Here is an 11,969-nt window from a genome sequence, read left to right on the forward strand (position 1 = left end):
GGTTATGCTCCTCTTCATCCAAAGCTTGAGGAATTCATGCATGTGAAAGCTAATTGGATGAATGAGACTTCGGACCAGCTGTGGGTGAACCGTCCTAGGTTCTCAGCTGCGTTTGCTGCGGAGGCTCAATTGCATATGGGTCCGATTAGTGGGTCTTATGAGAGGTTTGGAGGCTCCCGTGAGCGCATGGAGAAATATTTTACACATCAAGAAGAGTATGGGCTGCGCATGAGGAGGGAAATCACTGATGATTTCAATACCACCGAGCAAGATCAAGGGGATGGCATCTTTGAAGGATTGAGGACACCGGGGGCTGGACACTCGGATGATGATCAGGACATGGGCTGATCTACTGATGGATCAGCATTTTCTGCTTTGTATTTTATTTTCAGTTATTTTTCTTTTGATGTATTTTTTTTTTATTTTCTTTTTAATGTCGAAGTCCATTGAACTATTTCCCTATTGTAATTGCTCCTGCACTTGTTTATTATTAATGAATTTGTTTTGTTTCATGTGACCTATTCCAGTTTAGTAACAGTTGTTTGATGAAACGGTATTCCAAAAATCTCAGCCATAAGGTTCATTGCCAAATTTGTTTTTCAATTTACTTATATTTAGATTAGTTTTCCATGCAACTACATTTCTAGAACTTGCATTGTTTCTCTATTATTGATTGGTCTTTGTCAATTACACACTGAGGCAAAAGTGCTTGGTCCTGTGAGCCTTTTTGAAGCCTACCCTGATATTAATTGAATTTATCCTTTCTTAACCAATTGTGAGCCGGTAGGATTAGAACTTTTTGTTCGGTGACAAACTACATTACAAGCCTAGAGACTTTTAGGACTTGTCCCTTAATGAATTTCTGAGTTAAGGCATTGTAGAATGCTGCTAAAGATTAAGTTTGGGGTTGCTATTGGAATTTGCAACCAACTAAGTTTGGGGTAGGGGTACTAGAGAATAAGAGAACAAAAATGAAAGAAATATGAAATTGTCATGCAAAATACACACAAAAATGGTGTATCAAAAAAAAAAAGAAATTGAATGATGAAAAAGGGACAAAACATTGAAAATCCGAGTAACTTCAAACTCGATTGTCCCTAAATGTTAAAAATATTCTCTAGTACCTTTGCATTGATTGTTATTCCACAAGGTGAATGATTGAAGGATTGAATTTTGTGCTTTAATTTCCGTAGGAATGCCTAACTCAAATTTTGTGTAGCCTACTTATCCAAATATATCCCACCTTTCACCTAAGCCCCGTTATAACCCTAAAGACCTCAAAAGTGTGTAATGATATTGACTTTGATTGATGTTTAGAAACTTTTCAAGCGTATGGTAATATGTAGACCTGCATGTCGACTGGTAGAACCCTATTTCAATTTGATGCGAGGAGTTGTGAATTGGTGGATGCGAACAAGTCAAACTAGCTCATCTTTAGCTAGAAGGAGAATGAACTTTTGGGTACTATCGTTTTGTCAGGTAACTGTTATTTTACTGTCGTTTGTCACTGTTGCAAGCAAATTCCTTGAGGACAAGGAATGGTTTAAGTTTGGGGTTGTGATGACATCCTGTCATTACGTAATATTAGGGACTTATTGTGACATTTTGATAGAGTTCTCATGCAATTTATACTGTTCTGGAGTGCAAAAAGCTTAAAATTTGAAGTCTGTTCGAAGGAAATCGCGCCACGCCAATTTCAAGCCGTGCTGCGATTTTTGAAGCAAAAATACACACTTCCTGTAAAGAGGAAATCGCGGCACGCCATAATACAAGGCGCGGCGCGATTTTGATGGGTCAGGCCCATGACTTCTATAAATACTGCACTCAAGCTGAAGAACAAGGGTTACGATTTTGGAGAACGAAAGTGCGATTTTAACACCCAGAAGGCTGCAGCGGAGAGGATTTCATCATCTCTAACCCAGTTTATGTATGTTTTAATTCTTTCATTGATTATGCTATTTGTAAACTCAATTATGAGTAGCTAAATCTCTTAGAGATTAGGTCGGAGATGAACCTATGTAACCCTAATTGATCATATGTTGCTGTGAAACTCTATTACTTATTAATGATATTCTAGTTTTCATTCAATTCAATTGTTCTTACTGCTTTTTATATCCTGATCAAATATAAACATGATTTTGTGAGATCGAATGACTACTGACCATAGCTTTCGACTTAGACCTAAATTGAATTGTTCTAATAAACATGGTTAGTCTAGGAATGGATAATCGTTTGTTAGTGATATTAGGTTAACGTGCTTAAACCTTTGATGATTATTAGACCACCTAAGGAATTAGGGGCTGTAGTTTAAAAAGAGGGTCCTAACTCAAGGGATTGATTAGGGCTAATTTGTTAACTATCGTGAAACTAGAGAATCAATAGTAATAATAGGTGCAGTAACCAATTAGGGGAAACATAGAGGATTCGAAGACCTGATCTCATCTCTCTCCTATTTTCTTAATCAAATCTTTACTTTTTTATTTGATTTCTTAAAATCAAACCAAATCTACTTCCTAGTGGCAAAACAAAATAAACTTTTATACATCCTACTTTTATAACGAAATTGAATAATTGAAGTTAAAAACAGTCCTCGTGGGAACGATATTTTTACTACTTCGATAGTTATTGGTGCACTTGCCAATCTTCTATCACATGTTATAGCTGCTTGTTCGAAAATTCACCATGACTTCATGATGTATGTGTCTCCCTGTTACACATTACAATATGTTTACAACGTTTACCAAGTGGAGTTTCAACTAGTTCCTCATCAATCCTACTGGCCAGAGTATGATGGAATTGAATTGTGCCACAATCCAATCATGCGGAGGGATCCGAAAGGTCGTCCACAGTCGGCTCGAATTCATACTGAAATGGATCAAAGGGAGAGTAGTAGACACCCAAAGAGATGTAGTATCTGCCGAAATGAGGGACACAGCAAGAAAAAATGTCCTAACAATACTAATGTTCCTCAAAGAAATTGATTTGTTGTTATATACCAATTTCTTCTTTTGATAAGTAGTGTATTGGAAGGTCAAATTATTGTAATCTATAATATATTTTATGTGTCAAATTTTATTTTACATTTTTCTTTAATATCACTAATTAAATAACTAATTATTTAATTAAAATTTAGTTTAATTAATTAATCAATTAAAAAACTTCAATTAATGATTACATAAAATAGGAACTTTAATTACATTTTTTATTATAACAAAACAATTAATAAAATTTAAAAAAAACAACGTATAAAGAAAATGGAATTAGATGAATGAAGAAAGAAGAAATAAAAAAACTATTTGAAAACCGAATGAAATAGCTACACAAAAGACAAAACGGAATTATTCTCCCACTTACCAAGTACACATGTCATGCATTTAGTGGAAGGATTGTCAAAGTCACAAAAAAGAGTGGCATTTTGGTACTTAATTTGAAAACAATGGTACTTTGGTACTTAATATTCAAAACAAGTGTAACAGTGTAAAAAAGCCACATTCCATTTCTTCAAAAAAAAATTATTTTACATTCCATTACAATTCTTTATTTTGGTTCCCCTCCATGATAGGAGGTATGAGATGGATTCTTTAGTTAAGCAACTTTATAATTATTTAATGACAGTTTTATCCTCACTTTTAAATTCTACCCTCCTACCAGGGACGGATCCTACATGTGGAGCTAAAATTTTAAATAAATAATAATACAAACTATTTTTTTGAAGCAATTGACAATAGTTAACCCATTAAATTATTGACATTGTTGAAGTATTTACAGGAGGAAGAGGGTCAGTGCTATTTTTCAAGGACAATGGCCTCAAGTAAAGGCCAGTAGCATGTAACTATGTACAAGAGGGTCAGAAAAAGCATCATGCTTTTGAAGAGGGGGGTAAACTAGAATTTTCAGGGAAATGGTATTCCACATTCATCTGCCAAATAGACCACAACAAAACCTTGTGAGACACTACAGGCAGACCAAACAATGCACACCAATATATTCACACAACAGATCAATTATCTTATTTTGTGACTGATATTGTGCTAGAGAAAATTCTCACAAATTGAGTTTTAACTAGTAATGAAGAATTATGCAGCAAAGCATATATCAAGTGATTAAGGAAGCAAAACATTTTAGTTTCTAACAACCAAACTTTATTCAATTAATACACCAACTGATTAAACAAACTGTACATAATTACAGGAAGAAACCAGTACAGAGAACACAATAGAATCTGAGAATGAAGGAATTGGAGATAAAATCCATAACAAACAAACAATAATAATAATAATCATGAATGAAGGAACTGTGATAAAAATTAAAGATAAAAAAAATCAATAATAACAAAAAATTCATGACCTTTTATAACTAAATGTAAATGTATATCAGTTCAAACATGATAAATCCCATTTTTAGAATCATAACAAAAACATCAATTACATTTTCAAATTCCCAATTTTGAAACCCTAAAACAAGCAATTGGAGAATGAAGGAGAAATTGGAGAATCAATGGCTTACCTAAGTGAGTGAGAGGTGAGAGTTGAGAAGGAGGAGAATGGAGAGCTGCTTAGTTGAGAGAGATTGAAATTTGAGAGAGAGGGTGAGAAGAGAAGAGGCGCTGTTGTGAGGGAGTGAGTGAATGAAAGTGAATGAGTGAGTCTGCTGTGTAACTGTGTTTTATCTTTCAAAATAAAAAATTAAAAAATAGGGAAAAGCATGTGGAGCTATAGTCCCACATTGCTCCAATGTGGATCCGTCCCTGCCTCCTACATATAGACACGACAGGATATACGTTACTATGACTGTCCATGTGATGTATGTTGCGCCATCAGCACACACACTACCCACTGCAATCACTCCTCACATGCATGGTGAATATCAAAGGATTATATGTTGATCACCGCACGAATATTTAACGACCCAAATGAGATTATGTACGCTTTATCTTAGCACCACTAACCATTTTGAGGAGTGAGGGAGAATTACACGCTCTCTAGTGGAGCTATGCATCAAGGACCTTGTCAACAGATCATGTCAAGGAGAGGAGATTGAAGTTGAACATGGGGCGCCACAATCCCACTAGGATGGGATTTATCATGCACTTCTTGAGAAACTAGTCAAATGGAGGATTAAGCATTGTAGATCATGTCGTTTAGCTCGTACGCATAATAATTACACTGTAAATACTTTGTTCATACATTGAACTAACACATATAATCAATCAAACGAGTTTTTTTTTTATTGCATTTTATCCATTTGTCTTTATGCTTTTACTTTTATGCATTCCTTAATGTATTTTAATCCCAGACACAACTACTGAAAATGTTACGGAACCTACAACTGAGGGACAAAATTCCTCCCTTAACGTCAATCACTTGAAGCATAGGGAATCAACATAGGCCAATATAGGTTGACATCAAGCGATAAATGTATTATGACATGGTTCAATTTTAAACAGGAGAAAAATGTCTTCGAATAGCCTATGCCATAAGTGAAACACTTACCACCAAGAGAGACTCATACCTTTTAACAGACTCATCTAAATTATTCTTCATGGTAAACACCCACTTATATCCCTCTTCATAGTAAACTAAACACCCACTTATATCCCACAATCTTCTTGCCATTCAACAGTGTCATAACACTCTAAGTTTTGTTCTTCTCTAGTTTTCCTCTAGTTTGCAAATTTTAAAAGTATCATATACATTCTTTGGAATCTCTACACTACACAATCGAGATATGAAAGAAGAAAAATATATAGGAAAATTTGAATATGTGATGAAATTGACTTGTCATAATACATAACACGAATCTCATAAATAGAAATAGACTTGTCATTCTTTATTTTAGGAGATTGATTCTCTCCCATCTCAGATTCATAGCAACTATGAATTCTGAACTCGTTACCTTATTTATGGTTCTTTCTCACAAAGACATTTGCTTTCGATGACAGAGCATCATATGACATTATTGCTATGTTTTTAGTTTTTTTTTCTTTGCATTTGAAGATAAATAAGATGAGAGTTAGATTAGTTGTTGATGATTTTAGGAACATATTGTATTGTTTTCAATCTAGTCGTTGTAATTTAGTTTTATCCAAGATCATGCAACTTCATAGGTGTTTTGAGTGTTTTGTAGTGAGGAATCGTGTAAATCATCAAATCAAGACATCATGTGAAGGATCAAGGATGAAGAAATGAAGATTAAGGGTTCTTAAAAGGTTGTTGAAGACAATACAAAGTGAAGAAAGTAGATTTCAAGTTCCTAGGAGTTTTCAGGCCAAAGAATGATCGAAAACGGAAATAAAACGCAAGAAATCGCACTTGAGGGCATGCCTCAGGCGCTCTCCGCCTGGGAGTGGCCAGGGGAAGCATTTTGCTTCTGCCCCAGGTGCCCTGCGCCTGGCAGTGGGTCAAAACCCTCTTTTTGCTGTTTTTCAAGCTGGATCGGTCGAAAAAAACCCCTGTTTTATCGACTTAAACCCTAAGCAACCTCATGTTATAAATAGAGACCCTTGCACACTGTTTTATTCATTAAGAAACATTGACGGTTCAGAGATTCATGGCGGAATTTCTCCTCCTTTTATTCTTGTTAGGGTATGTTTTTCTTTTGTTTTGTTATGATGTCTATTGCCATGAGCAACTAAACTTCTTGATTAAGGTTCCATAATGAACCTATTCTTATTTGTTGGAATTTATTAATAAAGTTTTCATTTAGTTTATTTTTTTGTGGTGTTGAGATTTAAATTAAGTTGCTGCCTGTTCTTAGTGCTTTTTGCAATTGGATAACTACGAGAGTAACTTTGTAAAACGATCTGTAGGGTAACGATCTGTAGGGTAAAAGTATGCACTGACAACCCGAAATCTCCAATTTGTCAACAAAAAAAAAACTCGAAATCTCCAAGTTCATTGGTCTTTTTAATGACTTAATACTTTTTTAGGTTAAGTTTGTGTTGTCTCGGTATACTTGTCCTTTGTTAGCGTAGTACACGAATCTGATTGGTGCAATACCAGTTAACCTATGAATGATAGAAAGAGTAGTATCGTCATGACACATTAAATCAGTAATTCACGAAATAAATTGTTTGATTTCTTAAAAGATAAATTCCATTCAAAGACAAAGGGGGGATTCTAGGCAACCCTAATCGCCATTAGTCATCTGAATCTCAAAACCTAATCTCGCATTCGGTGGGGCAATTAAAACCTTGCAATTCTAATAATCTTTTCTTTACTTTTCCGTTTAAAATAAGTTTTGCTAATTATTGAGTTGAACACACTCCCTGTGGAGAACGATACCCATTTCAAAACCCAGTACATATTATTACTCTCAGCCGCCCATCAAAATATAACACAAGAGAGAGGGCACAATGACAACAAACATATAATCACACATTGTTATCTACAAAAGAACGATGGCGAGAGTTCTTCAGCACCATCGGTGCCTATGTTGGAGATTGAGATCTTGGTGTTTGCATGATTTAGATATTTCATCGAAGCGGTGGTAGGTGAGAATGGGAGGTTAGTTAATGGAGGAAGAGGAAGGAAGTGGATTTGGTGGAAGAGGTAGGGGTGAATTCGGGAGGGGAGATTGTGGTAGAAGATAGAGGGTTGTTGAGGATGGAAGATAAGGATTTGATTGTAGAGCCTTTGGAGAAATACGGGGAGGAGTATGAAGAATATGAGGAGGTTGTGCGGTTGAAATGGGAGGTGGTGGAATCAAAGAGTTTTAACGATGCTTTGTTTGTTGAGAGAAAGAGAGTTTATGTATGGGTTTGTTTCAGAGTGAGTTTATTTTTTAATTAGTCGTTATTATATTTGTGGAAGGAAAAATATTTAATTACACACTCAATATGCCACATAATCTAGTTTTTTTCAATTAGATGCTATAAAGGTCCAAAACAAAAGAATCTTGAAATGTCAAGGTTGGAATTTTTTCGACAGTGGGATAAACCAAAACTCTCCCAAATGACATGCGGTAAAAACCATTTATAGAGTCATATGGTGTCACCTATTAATTTAATAAAAAAAATATTGTGAGTGAAGTGTACTTGGTCGGTTATGGACTCAAACATCGCTGTGAATAACATAACTTAGTTTTGATGGTCTATAGGGTTGTATTAGAAAATGTGAAATTATCCTCAAAACACATTAAACTCTTGGCAAAGGTTCATCAATTCAATGTAGTTGCTACTTACATGCATCCTTGTCATTCTACTTTGAATTCCACAATTTCGATTTTTGACATAAATTAGAGAAGAATTTTGGATATCCGAGTAGTAGGTGTCTTCTACAACATCCCATACTTGTTTTGTTGAAGGAAGAAACATAAAGGTTTTCCAATACCTACTTCCATCAAATATTTTAAGTAGACAATAGTTAAAGAGTATTCAGATTTCTCAAACATGTAACTTAGATATATTGTTGCAGGTTCCATAGCATTGTCAGTAAGAAAATAATATTTCCTTTGTCGTCTTGTATCGATCTTACGGTTTGGAACTACTAGAAGTAATTTTTCCAATGAGACGCTAAACCTCAACATTGAGAGCATTATAATATCCTCCATGGCCAGTGAAAAATGCCCAAGTCGCGGCCTGGCCTGATGGTGTTGCTAGTGACAAACAGTTCGCATCTACTAGTGTTGTCGTCAACCACTTTAAATCCATCACTAGGATCACCATTGTTTGTGTCATTTTCACCCTCATATCTTGTATGGTTTATGTTGTATTCCATGCATTGTGACGTGCCATTAGGGTGATGGAAAAAATGGGTTGTGAAACCATTTTATAGTATAACCTTATAACCTATAGCTCCAATACAATATGGAAAAGTTGTAGGATAATATTTTTATGCTTTATTCAACAATCTAAGACTGGTATAAATATAAATAATACAAGTAGAGATTTTAGGGGGGAAAAATCAAGACATACCAAACATAAGAAACAAAAAATATGCATTATTAAAAGGAGAAAACCACATAATCGCCATCACTTTCCTCATTTTCTCAAACTGGGCATTTTCTTTGATTTTTTATTTCTCTAATACTTGTTCTTTTATCCTTGCCACATCAGTGTGTGTTTTTCCCTCCATTTTTCTCTTCAAGGAATGCCTCAAATAATCTCCAAACTTGACTTTCTGGTACATCTTGGGGTGTTGAGCATCTATCATATGCTGAAATGGCTGAACTTCGACATCATCTTGAGGCAACAAAAATGATGCATGAGAAGTCCTTCTCATGTTCTTATTTGTCACTGCTCTGTGTTCTACACTTTTGAATTTTCCGTTACTCAATATCTGTTCATATTGAACATTGTAGATATATAATTAATTAAGTAACTTTTTTTACAAAAAACAGGAATTAATTATGCTCAACTACTGAATAATGTACCAATAATTTTTTTTATAATTAATTAATTAACTTTTGTATAAAGAAATTGGAATTAATTCAGCATTAAACCTAAGTGATTTGTATGATAAACTAGATAATGTATAAAGGAACTTAATCAAGCTCAACTACTATTTAGGCCCAAACTTAGAAAAAGGACACCATAGGTATTATAAAGATTAGTATGGGGAAAATTGTAATTTGATCAAAGTAACTTACAATTTTCCCACTTTCCCACTGAAGATTAGTATGTTTGATTTTAATCATTGAAAATTTGATAAAAGTATTTCAAATTGTGTGTCAATTGAATCATCTTCTTTGATAAATGGGTTAAATATGTTTTTGATCCCTATAAATATTTCAACTTTTCATTTTAGTCCCCATAAAATTTTCCTTCAACTTTCAATCCCTATCAAATTTTCAATCTTCACTTTTGATTCCTCTTTTAAAGTAATCTCATATGTGGAATTCATATTTTTTTATTAAAGTTTCTAGAAAAATTCAAAATATTATAAGAATCACTCCAAAAAAAATTTAGAATTTTTTAACAAAACATGAATTTAATATGAATTTTTATATTTTTTACGGTTAAAAATCCATATTTAATTTGTGTTTTGTTAAAAAATTCTAATTTTTTTAGGAATTTTTTTTAGAATTTTACACATTTCTGCACAATTTCATTAAAAAAAATACAAAAATTAAATTAAAAATAGGGACCAAAAGTAGTGATTGAAAATTTTATAAGGACTAAAAGTTGAAGGAAAATTTTAGAGGGACTAAAACGAAAAGTTGACATATTTATAGGGACCAAAAACATATTTAACCCTCGATAAATTATTCCAATTTTCACTTTTTTCAAGATGAGGGTGATACATTGAGGGATAAGATAAAAAAAATAAAAAATATACCTCTATAACATCTCCGATATTGACAACTAGAGCATCTAATATTGGATTAACTGGTACCCAATTTCCTTTGTTTCGAATTTCTAACCCAGACACATCATCATCTTGCATGAGTAAGGTAATGGTGCCTGTGTCAGAATGTGGACTCATACCTAATACTTGCTCAGGTGTGTTGCAAGGAGGGTAATAGTTCACACATAATGCTTGAAATAATTCTTTATGCAGTTCAACAAGAGCATGCTTCTCCAACCCCATAATAATAGACAAAGAACTTAGAAGTTCCTCACCAACTCGTTTCACTTCACTTGAATATGCCTCTATTATTTCACTGCATTAGAAAATGAATTTCATCAAAATCACAAAATGTGCATATATTGTGTAAAGACTTTATATATGTACATATTTATTTTTATTTCAAAACGCATACTTGAATCCATGAGGTGTTTTTGGCCAAAATCGGAGGTTCCTGTACCGATAGGGATAAATGAATAAAATTAGTGCGTCTCCCCAATCAAGTGTTTGCTCGTCAGAAACTACATAAGCCTGCCCATAGCCTTGTATGTCGTTTGAGAGCATTGCATATGTTTCCTTCTCTTCTATTGGAAGTTTGAAAAACTCATCCACTGCATCCTTCATTCTCTGTATGAGTTCTTTTTGCACACCATGATTCACTATCTACATTAGGTATATACAAGGTTGTTAAAATCGGGATTTTGCTTCAGGTTGAAAGGAAATAACAAAATCGAAAATCGTCAAATGCAATCAAAATTGAAGGATTTTACTTAGAATCGATACAAGAAATTGTAAAATTGCAATTAGAATCGATAGATTTTACCAAAACAAAAATAATATTAAATATATGTTATAAATTGCATATAGTCATAAATGACTCAGTTTAAAGTCTGCAAAATGCATCCCCGGACACCCCACTTCTCCACATTTAAAATGTGAGAGCTCTAGCCACTAGACTGATTAATTGATAGAAAAAAAGGTCCACAAAATACTTATACGTAAATGACTAGATTTTAGAATTTATGTCGGAATTTTGACAACATGTATATTTGCAATCTTAACTCAATTGATAAGGGATAATGTATAATATGTTTAGGGGTTGGGGTTTGAACCTCGAACATTCCACTAACGCGAAAATTATGGTTGAGGAATTACCTGAAAGAAACCCCACTCCTTGCATGCAATCTCAAGTTTCAGCAACTCTTCCATGCTCCCATTTGAAAGCTGTGTAAAATCAATGACAGGAATCTCTAAAGAAAGTTGAGGCATGTAGTTTACTTTCTCCATTTCTTCTTCATTCCTCACATATTTTGTAGGAACTTCCAAAGGATTCATCTTCACCATTTCTTGAACATTGGCAAAGATGGAGCATAAGTGGGTGCTTCTTCCATCTCAATATTATCTATGTCAACACTCATTTTTCATTTGTTTGGTAGTGTAGATTGTTAGCTTTGAGATTTGAGAACTTTTAAAGGGTCACTACATTTTTTTTTTTGACAAAAAGTCACTACATATATATAAAGTTGTTTTTTGTTAGTTGATGGAATCTTAAGATTGTCTAAATATAAAATATCCTTCTACCTAGTCAACGATCAAATCACTTTAGTATATTGTTTTGGATCTATCGAACGTATATTGGAATTTCCAAATTAAATAAACTTCAATTGCTTAGGTAAGCTGGGA

General features: G+C 33.8%; 1 pseudogene across 1 annotated transcript; it reads right to left on the reverse strand.

The window, feature by feature from the left end:
• Nucleotides 1–8,739: 8,739 nt before the first annotated feature.
• Nucleotides 8,740–11,743, reverse strand: LOC146907583 (protein LATERAL BRANCHING OXIDOREDUCTASE 1-like; annotated as a pseudogene). Its single transcript, XR_015019919.1, has 4 exons — nt 11,442–11,743; nt 10,702–10,949; nt 10,278–10,602; nt 8,740–9,278 (listed from the first exon to the last, which is right to left on the reverse strand). The product of XR_015019919.1 is annotated as a protein LATERAL BRANCHING OXIDOREDUCTASE 1-like (transcript).
• Between the last annotated feature and the right edge of the window lie 226 nt (nt 11,744–11,969).

This window comes from Medicago sativa, chromosome 7 (assembly GCF_051527215.1).
Source record: "Medicago sativa cultivar Bolivia chromosome 7, Bolivia_mono, whole genome shotgun sequence".
Taxonomy (NCBI): Eukaryota; Viridiplantae; Streptophyta; class Magnoliopsida; order Fabales; family Fabaceae; genus Medicago; species Medicago sativa.